The following is a 15,337-nucleotide window of genomic DNA, read 5'->3' as shown; positions in this document are numbered from 1 at the left end:
AAAATTGAAATTAAAGTTACACCTAGATAAGTTTTATTTGACAAAAATCATCAATTATTGTTGTAAAATAAATAAATAAAAAAGATATAATATAAGATAGAGAAATAAAAAATTCTAGTATTAATGCTCATATTAATATAATTATCTTGATATAATAAAAGTGATATATATATATATATATATATATATATATATATATATATATATATATATATATAAGTAGTATCGTATGTAAAGAAAGAGAAGAGTATAAAAGAGAGAGAATATTGTTATTGATTATTATTGTTGTGTTATCATTAGAGGCTTAAGCCTCTATTTATACACATACGAAACTTTGATTTTTTACACTCCATTAATTGAAAATTAAAGATTCTTTCATTGAGAAACTGAGCTGCTCAAGAATTAATGGGCATTCAACTCATTTTTCATTATCACAATACTCCCTCTTGGATGATCATTTAGGATTATGCCTCGTTAAAATCTTACTAAAGAAAAACCCAATGGGAAAAAAACTTTAGTGAAGGAAAAAGAGTACAAAATCCTTTGTGATGGGGACTGTCTCGTTAAAAACCTTGTCAAGAAAAACCCAATAGAAAAAAATCTTACCAAAGGAAAAAGAGTACAGTCTCCCCCTCTTGTCGACATCATTTAATGTCTTGAAATCGGCACATCCCAATCTCATGTACCAATCTTTCAAAGAAGGATTTTGGGAGTGACTTTGTAAATAAATTTGCCAGATTGTCACTTGAGCGGATCTGTTGGACATCAATTGTCCCTTGATTTGAAGATCATGAGTGAAGAAGAATTTGGGAGAAATATGCTTTGTTCTATCACCTTTGATGTATCCGCCTTTAAGTTGAGTAATGCATGCTGTATTATCTTCAAACAGGACAGTTGGAGCTATCTTATGATCAATTAGTCCACATGATGACAAAATATATTGGATCAAACTCCTAAGCCAAAAACACTCGCGACTTGCTTCATGAATAGCTAGTATTTCAGCATGATTAGAGAATGTTACTACAATTGTCTGTTTCGTGGACTTCCATGATATAGCTGTACCACCATATGTGAATAGGTATTCTGTTTGAAATCTCCCTTTATGTGGATCAGACAAGTATCCAGCATTTGGATAGCCAACTAATTGTGACTTGGATCCATAGGGATAAAACAATCCCATATCAACCGTTCCATGAAGATATCGAAAGATTTGTTTGATTCCACTCCAATGTCTTCTGGTTGGAGAGGAACTATACCTTGCCAATAAATTCACAGCAAATGATATATCGGGTCGTGTGTTATTAGCAAGATACATTAGTGCTCCAATGGCACTAAGATATGGTACTTCAGGACCAAGGATATTTTCATTTTCTTCTTTAGGACAGAATTGATCCTTTTCCACATCCAAAGATCTTACAATCATTGGGGTACTTAATGGATGTGACTTATCCATATAAAATCTCTTTAAGATCTTCTCTGTGTATGTTGTTTGATGAATAAAGATCCCATATTTTTTATGCTCGATCTGCAGGCCGAGACAAAATTTAGTCTTTTCAAGATCTTTCATCTCAAACTCTTCTTTTAGAGTTTTTATAATTGTTGGAATCTCCTCAGGAGTCCCAATGATATTTAAATCATCAACGTACACAGCAATTATAATGAATCAAGATGCAGATTTCTTTATGAAAATACATGGACAGATATCGTCATTCTTGAATCTATTTTTGGCCAGATACTTAGTAAGACGATTATACCACATTCGTTCAGATTGCTTTAGACCATATAAAGATCTTTGCAATTTGACTGAGTATAACCCTTGCGAATATTCATTGGATGGTTTAGATATCTTTAGTTCTTCAGGGACTTTCATATAGATATCCCGATCTAATGAGCTGTATAAATAGGCTGTTACCACATCTATTAAATGCATATGCAGTTTATGATATGCGGATAAGCTGACCAAATAATGAACGCAATGTTATTGCATCCACTACAGGGGAATATGTTTCCCCATAATCTATACCGTGTCTCTGTGAAAAACATTGTGCCACAAGTCGGGCTTTGTAGCGCACAACTTCATTTTTCTCATTTTGTTTTCTTACAAATACCCATTGGTATCTAACAGGTTTTACATCTTCAAGTGTACGGACTACAGGTCCAAAGACTTCACGTTTTGCAAGTGAGTCTAATTCAGCCTTCATGGCTTCTTTCCATTTTGGCCAATCATCGACATTCTTTGACTGATCTTGGCTCAAGATCTTTACTTTCATGTATGATATTTAATGCCACATTATATGCAAATATTTCATTGACATTGTCTTATTTCGGTCCCATTTCTCTCTTGTAAAGACATAATTTATCGAGATCTTGTCATTTTCACAATTTTCAGGTACCTGAACGTCTTTTGGCGTTAAAACTATATCAGAAGTTTGGACAACTGCAGGTGTCTTTACTATGTCTTTTTCAACAGGAATAGTTCTCTTTCGAGGATTTTTGTCTTTGGAACCGACATGCCTGCTATGCTTCTGGCGTGTATTTGCTTCGGTGGCAATTTGTCCAACTGGGACATCAATTCGAATTGGGGCATTTTCTACTGGTATATAAGACATGGTTATCCTCTTTGTATCGGAAAATGTATCAGGCAATTCATTTGCTATTCTTTGCAAATGTATAATCTTTTGAATTTCTAGTTCACATTGCCCTGATCGAGGATCTAAATACATCAACGATAATGCATTCCAGTTAAGTTCCTTTTCAGGAAGCTTATTCTCTCCCCCTAATGTTGGAAATTTTGATTCATCGAAATGACAATCCACAAACCAGGCTTTAAATACATCTCCAGTTTGTATCTCAAGATACCTCACTATAGAGAGAGAATCATATCCAACATATATCCCCAATTTTCTTTGGGGTCCCATTTTGGTGCGATCAGGTGGTGCAATGGGAACATATATCGCACACCCGAATATTCTTAAATGGGAAACATTTGGCTATTGGCCAAAAACTAATTGCATAGGAGAGAATTGATGGTAACTCGTTGGTCTCAAACGAATAAGTGCTGCGGCATGTAAAATAGTATGCCCCCAAATAGAGATTGGAAGATTTGTTCTCATAAGTAAGGGTCTAGCAATTAATTGGAGGCGCTTAATAAGTGATTCTGCTAACCTATTTTGTGTGTGAACATGAGCTACTGGATGTTCAACACGTATTCCATTAGCCATATAATAAGCATCAAAGGCTTGGGAAGTAAATTCACCAGCATTATCAAGACGAATTGCTTTGATTGGATTTTCTGGAAATTGTGCTTTTAATTGAATAATTTGAGCCAGTAATCTCGCAAACGCCAAGTTGCGAGAAGATAATAAGCACACATGTGACCATTTCGAAGATACGTCTATTAGGACCATAAAATATCTAAAAGATCCACATGGTGGATGAATAGGTCCACATATATCGCCTTGAATCCTTTCTAGAAATTTAGGGGACTCAAATCAAATCTTTACTGGTGATGGCCTTAAAATTAACTTCCCTTGAGAACATGCAGCACAACAAAATTCACTAGATTTAAGAATCTTTTGGTTCTTTAGTGAATGTTCATGTGAGTTTTCAATAATTCTCTGCATCATGGTTGTTCCCGGATGACCCAATCGGTCGTGCCAAGTTATGAATTCATTTGGGCTAGTAAACTTCTGGTTTACAGTGGCATGTGATTCAATTGCACTAATCTTGGTATAATATAACCCAAATGAAATTGACGGCAACTTTTCTAATATAACCTTTTTATTTGAATCGTGAGTTGTGATATATAAGTACTCATGATTTTCCTCATTCGTAGTCTCAATATGATATCCATTTCAGCGAATATCTTTAAAGCTCAACAAGTTTCTTAGAGACTTGGTAGACAATAGTGCATTATCTATTATAAATTTTGTTTCTCCAGAAAACAAAATTATAGCTCTTCCGGAGCCTTCAATCACATTGCCTGAGCCAATAATAGTATTAACATATTCTTCTTTTGGCATAAGATGGGTAAAATATATATCACTTTTAAGAATGGTGTGCGAACTTGCACTATCCGCAAGGCATACATCTTCATTATATATCTTTGCCATTTTTTTCAAAGATAAATAATAATAAAATGAGTAGTATGCATGGTTAAATTGAATACTTGATCGAAATTATTTTTCTAAGAAACACTGTACATAAAAATAATGTCATATACTAAAATTTTATTTTAAAACTTGACACATTTAATGATTTCAAATTCATAAACATTAATATTTCATTATTTATATACATTATATTTGAAACTTAAATATATAAAAAATAAAACTTAACAATAAGTTTTTTACATTATTTATTTAAATGGATATTTAACAATCCCACATATTAAACTATTCCATCATTGATCAAATGACCAATATTTCCTTCAAGATTCTCAAAGAAATCAGATACATCATAATGAGTGGTGGAATTTTCAGCATCATTTGAAACAAAATTTGTTTCCCTCTCTTTGTCGTCCTTTTTCAAAGATGCTTGATAAAAATCGACTAGGTGCCTTGGGGTACGACAAGTACGCGACCAATGGCCCTTTCCACCACAACGGAAATACTTATCCTCTGTTAATTTATTTTTCCCAATATTTCTTTCTTTATCCCACCTCTGGTGAGATCCTTTCTTTTGAATATAATTCCTTTTCCTTCCATATTTTTTCTTGTTACCAAAACCTTGCCATTTACCTCTTCTGGGGTAATGATTTGCCGCATTTACTTCAAGAAATGGAGCTGCGCCAGCTGGATGCGCTTCATGATTTCTTAAAAGTAATTCATTGTTGCGTTCAGCAACAAGAAGGCAAGAAATTAACTCATAATATTTTTAAAATCCTTTTCTCGATACTACTGCTGCAGGAGCACGTTCGAGGCATGGAAGGTTGAGAAAGTTTTCTCAAACATATCATTATCAGTTATCTTTTACCCACATAATTTCATTCGTGAGGTGATTCGAAATATTGCAGAATTATATTCATTTATGGATTTATAATCCTATAGACGCAAGTGCGTCCATTCATATCGGGCTTGAGAAAGTATCATCGTCTTTTGATGATTATACCTTTCTTCAAGGTCTTTCCAAAGATCTGCAGGATCTTTTAATGTGAGATATTCATTTTTCAATCTTTCGTCAAGATGACGATGAATAAAAATCATGGCTTTGGCTTTATCCTTCTGGAATGTATTATTTTCAGCCTTAATGGTATCTCCAAGATCCATTAAATCAAGATGGATTTTAGCATCTAATATCCATGATATATAATTATTTCTAGATATATCAAGAGCATTGAATTCAAGATGAGAGAGTTTCGACATAATGAAAATTTGTTACCTGAGTCTTCCTAAAAATTTGATCAGAGTCTCGTACTGATAACGTGTTGTAAAATAAATAAATAAATAAGGAAGATATAAATATAAGATAGAGAAATAGAAAACCCTAGTATTAATGTTCACCAATATAATTATCTTGATATAATAAAAGTGATATATATATATATATTACTAATATAAGTAGTATTGTATGTAAAGAGAGAGAAGAGTATAAAAGAGAGAGGGAATATTGTTATTGATTATTATTGCTATGTTATCATCAGAGGCTTAAGCCTCTATTTATACGCATACGAAACTTTGATTTTCCACACTCCCTTAATTGAAAATCAAAGATTCTTTCATCGAGAAACTGAGCCGCCCAAGAATTAATGGGCATCCAACTAATTTCTCATTCTTATCACAATAATTATTAATTTTTTGTTCATAATTTTGTAAATATTCTTGACCTTTCATCTTCTTTTATCTCTAAATACAATTCCTAACCCTAACCATTTAACTCCGCTCTCACCACCACCATTCCCTCCATCCCCTTCACTTCTATTCTCTTCTCTCGAGGTTCCCAAACCTCACCTACTTCCACTGCTCCGCCCTTTCCTCCGACAATAACCTCATTTTCATTTCAAAAACATGCCCCAACCCCAAAACTCTACCTCTCCTTTTGTTCCTCCTCCCTCCACTGCCGCACCTTCCGCCACTTCTCCCATCGCGCCATTTCCTCCCTCGCTTCCCGATGCCGCCTCTTGTATGCGGTTTTACTCCGTAGGAAAACCGGTGTTGCTGATGCTGGTGTCGCCGCAATCTGCACCGCTACGAACCACCACCTGAGGCACCTAGACCTGGGGTGGTGCTCCCTTGTCGGAGACGGCGGATGGGGTTGGGAAGGCTGGGCACCATTGTCCCCGCCACAGCAAAGAAGAAAGAAAGAAATGTGGGAATAGAAGATATACAGAGAGTGAAGAATAAATAGAGAAGAAAGGAAGAAAAGGAAAAAAAAGAAGTAGAAGAATGAGAGGTGGAGAGGGCGACGACGAAAGGAATTACTGCCGTTGTTGCTGTCAAACGAGCAGAAACAGATTCACTCTTTTTCCTCTCTTCATTAATGCTCAGATCCGCCACTACTTTTGCTTTGTCGTTGCTACGTCAACTACTGTTACAACACACACTCTTTTGGCTTTTTGGCTTTGTTATTATTTTCTCATCAGCTCCAAGCCTATGTTTCTATTTTCTTTGTTCTTATTATCCTTCCCAAAACTTGAGCTGTTACTTAGATTGAGATTGGCATTCTAATTGATGAAAGGAAAAATTAAGGTTTGCAGAGTAGCAGAAGTGGTGGTGATTATGGAAGGAAAATGAAGAAGGAAGAGAAAAGAAGAGCGGTATTTACAGAATTATCAATAAAAATTTAAAGATTGATTATTTTTGTCGAACAAAATGTATTTTATATGGATATAACTTTAGTTTCAATTTTTCATGGTCAGTTTTGTCAGCGTCTGAATTTTTCATGGTCAGAAATGACTATTTACTCTTTCTTTCTTCTTCTTTGTTGTGTCATACTCCCAACAAAAAGAACTAGTCATTATTGAATTAATTTTATTGATCTTGTGAGTATTGCTAGGACATTTTTTTTATCTTTGATAAATCCAGCTCATCTTGATTTACATGCACGTTGTGTGAGTGATTTGTGCTAGATTGAGTTAAATTAGTTGAACTTGGTTACTAAAATGACTTGGTCGCCCTACACTATTGTAATTGGAAAATATTTTGTGTATTTATTTCATTTTTTATACATCTTAACCCTCTACATATTGGATTGGATGTAGGAAATAAGATTCAATAAAGGTTGATTCATCCCTGCATCTACTATACTACTATTAGGTTTTGTTTAGGGTACATTATTATTTTAGTCCTCATGATTTGGGTCAAATTTTGTTTTGGTTACTAATGTTTTAAATGTTCTATTTTAGTTTCAAAAAGTTTTGAATAAATTCAATGTTGTCCCACGGTTAAATTTGACACAAATAATTAATAGAGTGAGTGGTGTGAATGCTAACGACATTATTAGTTAAGTCAAATCTCCTTATTCCCATATGTTAGATAAATCTCTTTCTCATATAAAATACCAAACCCTAGCAAACAATCATCAATGCTCCAAAATCAAAGGAAAAATATTTACATTGGTGATCATTGGAGGGTCAATTTTACTTACATACTGAAATCAAATGTTATTCTATTCAATATGTTAATTGTTTGTGTCAAATTTAATAGTGGGACAACATTAAATTCGTTTGAAATTTTTCAGAACTAAAATAGGATATTTAAAATGTTAGAGATCAAATTAGAATTTGCACAAAATGTTGAAGACCATAATAGTACTTTACCTTTTTGTTTATATTAGACTTTTTAATTGGATCATTGAATCCAATAGATACCCACTCTAGGTTTCACTTTCTGCCAAGGTTAACCCGGATATTAGGGATTAATTATTTAGTTCAAAATAGGTATCAGACTAAGAGTATAAAAAAATATTAGGTAACTAATTAGAGTATTAGTCAATTACTAATTGAGCCACCAAAAAGTAAAAAAAAAGTCAAAAACATTTAATTCACTCCAAAAATTCACTTTTATTGTTCCAATAAAGAAAAATAAAAATCTAAAACCCTCACCACTTCACTTCCCTCTCTCACATCTTTCTTCCCCAAGGGAAATGCTGCCTCCGCCTATGCTGCATTCCCGTGTGCCACCCTCTCATGCAGGTCATCTCAGTCATAGAGTCACCATTATCGAGCTTCAACAGCGCCGTGTTCATAGTTGGTACAACCCACGGTTGCCAATTGTCGTTGTTCCTCCATTCCTCACTGTCCATCTTTGTTTGATATTGGGAAAAGAACATCAAAAAATGAACAAAGTAAATTATCTCAAACATAAGAAAAAAACATCCAAAACATTACAACAAAACCATAAAATAACTAACAAAAAATATCCAAAATTATCAAAAAAGAAATCCAAAACTAACAAAAATAAACATCCAGAATAATTGGAAAAGAACAACCGAAACATCACAAAAAAATAAATCGAAAATCTAGCAAGGAAGAAACATCCAAAATAATTGTTGATACCTCATGAATGTGTTCAAGAGGAAGAAGATTCACGGACTCAGAATCTTCTTCAAGAGAATGATAATTCACAGACGCATTGCATAAAGCACTAAAACTGCAATCTCCTTCATCAATTGAAGAAGCCATTGAAGGACGCTACCCATGAAGGATGCCGATGCCGCTGAGGGTTCTTGCTCCACATGAGGCCGAAGAATTATTTGATCAATAATGTGCAATTGTGTTGCAAAATTGATGAAAATTTGCATGAAATTCTGAAAAATTATGGGGGGTACGTAGGGGGAGGTGCATGGCCCGCTGAAGATTTGACGACAACCGGCACAACAAAAAAAAAAGTCGAAAACCACCGGAATTACCAATGGAATCCTCCAAAAAATCTGATAGATAAACGTCGCTGGTAATTATTTACTGTCGGATTTTGTCTCTCCAATGCTAATTACAATGTTGGTGCCAATAATTATTTTTGCGCCATGATTACTGTTGAAAATTTCTGTTGGGAATTCTGACGGTAATTTTTTTTAGAATTTAAAATTTAAAACAATAAAACAAATAGCATCAGAGTTTTCCAATGCAAAATCCGACAGTAATATTATTGACTTAAAAAAATAAATTTATTTAATATCATTTTATCATAATTATAACCTGTTTAAAATTAAATAAAAATTAGCTATAGGACTAAGAGTATAAAAAAATAAATGCTAGATAACTAATCAGAGTATTAGTCAACTACTAATTGAGTTGCCAAAAAGTAAAAAAAAAAACATTTAATTTACTCTAGAAACTCACTTTTATTGTTATAGTAAAAAAAAACATCTGATCTTCTCTCGCATCTTTCTTCCCCAAGGAAAACACACTTCCTCCGCCGTATGCTGCATTTTCGTGCGTTGCCTTCCCATGTGCTTCCCTTTTCATGTGCGTCATATGTGTCATCTCAGTCATACCATCACCATTGTTGAGTTTCAACAGCGCCTCCATTTAGAGAAGGTTCGAGCCACGGTTGTCGTTCATCGCCGTTTCTCCATTCCGTACTGTCCATCTGTGTTTGGTATTGGAAAAAAGAACAAAGTGAAACATGTCAAATATAACGGAAAAATCATCCAAAACATCACAGCAAATCATTCAAAAACTAACAAAAAATTCTAAAATTATCCCAAAAAAATCCAAAATTAAAAAAGGAATAACCACAATTATTGGAAAAGAACAATCAAAACATAACAAAAAAATCTGAATCTAACAAAGAAGGAACATCTAAAATAATTGTTAATACCTCATGAACCTATTCAAAAGGAAGACACAGACTCTGAATTTTCTTCAAGAGAAGGATAATTCACAGACATATCGCTTAAAACACTAAAATTTTAATCTCCTTTATCAATTGAAGAAGCTAATGAAGGACGCTGCCCGTGAAGGATGCCGACACCGCTGTGGATTCTTACTCCATGTGAGGATGCTACATATTCAAACGACGATGCAGAATCGTCCGATCAAGGGTGCACAATTTTGTTGCAAAATTGACAAAAACACAAGCGAAAAAAAACTATGCAAAATTATAGGGTCAGGGGGAGGCGCACATCCCACTAAAGATTTGATGGCAATTGAGAGGTGCATAGCTTGGTAGAATTGATAATCAGAAGAGGAACACGAATTGGAGGAGAGGCGGGTAATGAGCACGTTTTTGAATGGTTATTAAGAGTTAAATGAGCATTTGTTAATTTAAAATCATGATTTTTATGAAAAGTTGACTGATTTGTTATATTGTTGGAAAAAAAAAGAATTGGTTATTTATACTTTTTGTAAAAAAAATTCTATTGTTGTAAAGTGATTAAATATTTTCGTGATTTTTTTGATATATTGCAGTTTTCTCTCCTACAAGTTTAATAGTATGTGATATGTCTAAGATAAAATAAAAAATTTTAATTTTTAAATTTTCTCCTTTAAATTGTCTGAGATAAAATTAGAAATTTTAATTTTTAAATTTGTTTAGTGTGTCAAGAGGAAGAATAGCAATTTTGTCATTCTAGAGTCAAGAAGAAGAATGGCAACTTTTTCATATTCAAAGATGTAACTACTAGAAGAAATACATTGTGCCACTCATAGAAATCAACGAGACCAAAAGTTTTATCTCAATAAGAGAAATTATATATACTTGAAGAGAAAAGAATATGAATTTTCTGAAGCTATTTGGAGTGCAAGTAATCATGAGGAGTCCACCAAATCTAGATCACGTCTAACTAAGTTAGTTGGATTTTGTTCAGATATAAAAATTACTTAAGGTGCAAGCATTCAAGTGAAAAGAGTTAAATTGTTGGATCATATCAGTATTAATTCAAATTTATTTAGTTAGATTTAATTTGATTTGTTGTTAAGGGTTTGTGAAAATATTTGATTTGGTTTTAATTTGTTTAGTAGTATTTTTTGGGGTTTAAAATTTAAATCAAATCTGATATAATCTATTAAGATTAAATTTGATTTAAATTAATTATCATATCTTTAAGATTTTAAAATTTAAATCAAATCTTATATGATCTAATAAGATCAAATATGATTTAAATTGATTAGAGTTAATTTTGGAGTCATATCTTTTATTTAATTTCGGATTTCATTGTTTTATTCTAGGAAGATTTGACCCACTTTTAAGCTGATCAATTAGGAGTCTATTTAAGCAAGTTTGTAAGACATTTTATGCAGTTTTTGATGAAAACTTCTATGGATGCTTTTATGGACATTTTTTTCTATGTGTATTCAAGTGAGATAAGTGGTTTGCTTTGCTTGTTATATGAAAAAATTGAAGGATCTAGCTTAAGATAATTATTAGTGTTAGTTCTTTCAGTTTCATCCAGCCTAAAAACATATTTTTTAGAGGTCTGGTAGAAAAAATCATCTATTCAACTATCTTTTATCTTTATATTTTTGTTTTCACTATGTCTTTTGTTACTCGTTCTTTTTTTTTCTTATCATTTGATATCAGTTATAAGTCGTAGGTAAATTCCTATTTATCTACACGTTCTAGGGTCTTCATTTAATTTTTGATTTATTTTTTATTTCTGTAATTTTTCTTTACAGTCATATTCAACATGAAAAAATGTAAAAAAAAAATTCAAAACAAGAAAGAAAACAATTTAGAGTATCAATTAGAGATGGAATTATTCTAATATCTCTAAAAATCTTCAAAAGTATCTCCTTATTTTATGTCGTTTGTCACATAATATGATTTTTTTTATCAAATTAAAAGTTTCTATCATTAAGATTATCTTAGTTTGATATCTCTTTTCCTTGATTTCTAAAGTGCAACTTGTTTAAAGCAATCCAAGAGTAGAAAAAGGGCAAGAGTGGTGAGCTCAAAAGAGGAAAAAAAATCTATAAGTTAAGTATAAAATAAGTGTACTAATCTGAGTGATACACGTGAGAAGAGTGTTGTGACGTCTTTATTATTCTTTTTTCTGATTTCAAAGTAGAATCAATGAAGATTGCGTATTGTAATAGTGATGATAAAGGAATCTCATATGAAAGAAAGATTTTTAAGATGCAAATCTCTACTTTTTAAGGAAGGAATGATGTTGAAACCTATTTTGAATGAAAAAAAAAGTAGAATTTATTTTTTCATATTCTAACCTTTTAGAGGAAAAGAATGCTAAATTGGTAGGAGCTAAGTTTTCAGACGATGCATGTATTTGGTGGAACGAATTAGGAAGATCTAGAAGAAAGTATAAAGAAATATCAATTTACACCTGGTAAAAGATGAAAAAAATTATGAGAAACCGGTTTGTGTCATCATCGTACCACAAGAAATTTCTTACAAAGTTTCATAAGTTGAAACATGGTTACAAGGATCAAAATCTGTAAAGGAGTACCACAAGTAGTTGTTAAATTTGATGATTAAGGCTAATGTTGAAAAGGGTCTTGAAGTTTTTATGGGCGATTTCTTGTTGTATTGAACAAAGAAATTGAAGACGAGGTCAAATTTCACCCTCATGTAACAATGGAGGATCTAGTCAATTTAACCATTAAGGTAGAGAAGCAGCAGTAGCTTATGACAACTTGGTTATCTTCATACTCTAATTCTATATGGGTTTCTAAAGGAGCAAAGTTTGATGATAAGACAAAATTTAAAATTGTAGATTTCAAGAAAAATCATATACAACAACATAAGAAGAAGAGTTTTTCTAACTCCATCTTTAATTCTTCTTCAAAGCCAGTAATGAAATAATTTATTAAGTATGCTGTAAGTGGATATATGTACTTAGAGAAATAAAAAATGAAATGTTCTCAAAGGGATTTTTAGAATGTGAACAAATTAAAAAAAAGAGAGAAAAAATAGAAATAATTGAGAATAATTGTGAGTGTTTGAGTGAAAAGAGTGAATATTTGAGTGAAAGAGATAGTTTTGAGAGAAAGAAAAAGAATAGTAAGAGAAATGAGTCAATGAGAGAAAAAGAAACTAAGCGTAATAAACACACTTGTGAGAGAGATCTAGATAGTTCTAGCTTAGACAATAGTGCATTAGTGTCATTGAATTCTAAAGCTTCTTTATTTTCTCATGTATCTAACCTTGAATCGCATAGTATTTTCATGTCAGTTTTTCAAGGTCTTGCATGTTTTATGGTATGGTAAGTCTCGAAGGCATTAATATGGATGAGAAGAAAGAAAGACAACCAATTCTAATCTTTAATAAACAGTTACATAAAACATGTCTCAAATACTCAACATATAAGAAGGTATTATTTGTTTTACATTTGAAGTTCAAGGATTGTTGAACAATAAGAATGAAAAGTGGACTAAATTACTTGAATCTTTTCCATGTGATTAAACAAGATAATAAGAATGTGATTATTGAAAAATTCTCTAAAATGTGTGGTCTAATCACTACTCTTACTCCTAAATTGTTAGGATTTGAACATATAAAATTTTTTTATGAAGCTAATCCTGATTTTGGTTCAATATATGATGCTTGTGCGAATATACGTTTAAAAGGTTGTAATGGATTGAAAAGAATTTCAGATATGAAGGAATTTATTTTTGTTAGCCTCATAAGCATAAAAGTATTGAAGGAATTTATTCTGATTGCACTGCATTAAGCATGTTGAATCTAAACCATTATCAAATTTCTATAGATTTTATACTTGGTCTGCCTAAGGTTAAAAAATGTAATTACAACATTGTTCACATCATGGACAAAATTATTAAAATGATATTTTTAATTGTATATTACAGTATTAAAAATTTCACACATATTGCTGAGTTGTTTTCAAAAACGGTTGATTATATGATTACTTATGTTAGTTGTTTGGATGATCATATCTTGCATGTTAAGAGAATTTTGGATAATTATTTGCGAGACATTGAGCTTCCTTATAACTTTGAAATTTATAACTTTGTTAGTTGTTATCCTTGTGAATCTTTTAATGATTTTAACTACTTGACTATTTTGGATTTAATGCTTTTGCCTTTGAGTAATGGTGTTACATTAGATTGTGAAAGTAAAGTTGAAAAGGTTAACAAGAGGAACATAACCATAAGTTAATGAGTAAAGAAGAGCCATTAAAATATGGTCTTTAAACTAAGGGATTGGATTTGGATTTATTGGAGGAAAGAGAAGCTTCTTATTTGAAGAAAACTATATTCGTTGCTAGAGAAAATAGTTCATTCCAAGTGTTTACTAATGACAATACCAACAAGATAAATTTAACTGGTGAATACTATGTTTTAGCTATAATTGATGTATTTAATTTTTTCCTTTTGTTATATATGTAGATTCGAAGACACATCCTTTTAAAGTGGGAGAGAATGATACATGCTCAAGAGGGCATTTTTCGTTATTCTAGAGTCAAAGAGTAGAATAATAATTTTGTCATGTTCAACGATCTAATTCTTAAAAAAAGTACATTATACCACCCATGAAAATTAATGAGACCAAGAATTTGTCTTGAGCAATTACATCTTGGAGATAAAGAAATATGGATTTCCTAAAGCAACCTGGAGTGCAAGTAATAATAAAGAGTTCACTAAATATAGACCACATCTAACTAAGTTGGTTGGATTTAGTTCGGATATGAAAATTACTTAAGGTGCAAACATTCAAGTGGAAATAGCTACATTGTTGGATTATATCAGTATTATTTCGAACTTATTTATTTAGATTTAAATTTGATTTATTATTAGAGTTTGTTAAAAGATTTAATTTGTTTAGTTGTATCTTTTGGAGTTTAAAATTTAAATCAAATCAAATCTAATCTACTAATATCAAATCTAATTTAAATTAATTATCATATCTTTAATATTTTAAATTTAAATAAAATCTAATATGATCTAATAAGATTAAATATGATTTAAATTTGTTAGAGTTAATTTTGGAGTTATATCTTTTATTTAATTTCATATTTTATTGTTTCATTTTTGAAAGATTTGGCCCACTACTTTTAAGATGATCAATTATGAATCTATTTAAGCAAGTTTGTAAGACGTTTTATGTAGTTTTTAATGAATAAAGTTTATAGGTACTTTTCAAGCAATGCTATATCGACACGTATCCAAAAGGTGGTCATCAAGCTCTGTATTAATGTCAGATGGATCAGAGTCACTTTAGGATTTAATGTGATGGAAGAAGCTAGCTTGTTATGAGCCATTGCTGGAATTGTACCGCGTAACAGGATGGATTGGTCCTAAGATCAGTATGTCCATATGAGCTTATGGAGTGAGTGACTATGCTTTCTTTGGGCCTATTAATTTTTGGAATCCGTTATGCTTCCCTTTAAAAATGATTTCAGGAATATGCATAAAGGATCATTGTAGAAAGGGGAGCACTATGGTAAAGATGTAAATTGGTACAGATTTACAGATATTCTCTCA

Source organism: Arachis ipaensis, chromosome B1, assembly GCF_059453495.1.
Source record: "Arachis ipaensis isolate K30076 ecotype BB chromosome B1, ASM5945349v1, whole genome shotgun sequence".
Lineage (NCBI taxonomy): Eukaryota > Viridiplantae > Streptophyta > Magnoliopsida > Fabales > Fabaceae > Arachis > Arachis ipaensis.
Note: the sequence above shows the minus strand (reverse complement) of the source record.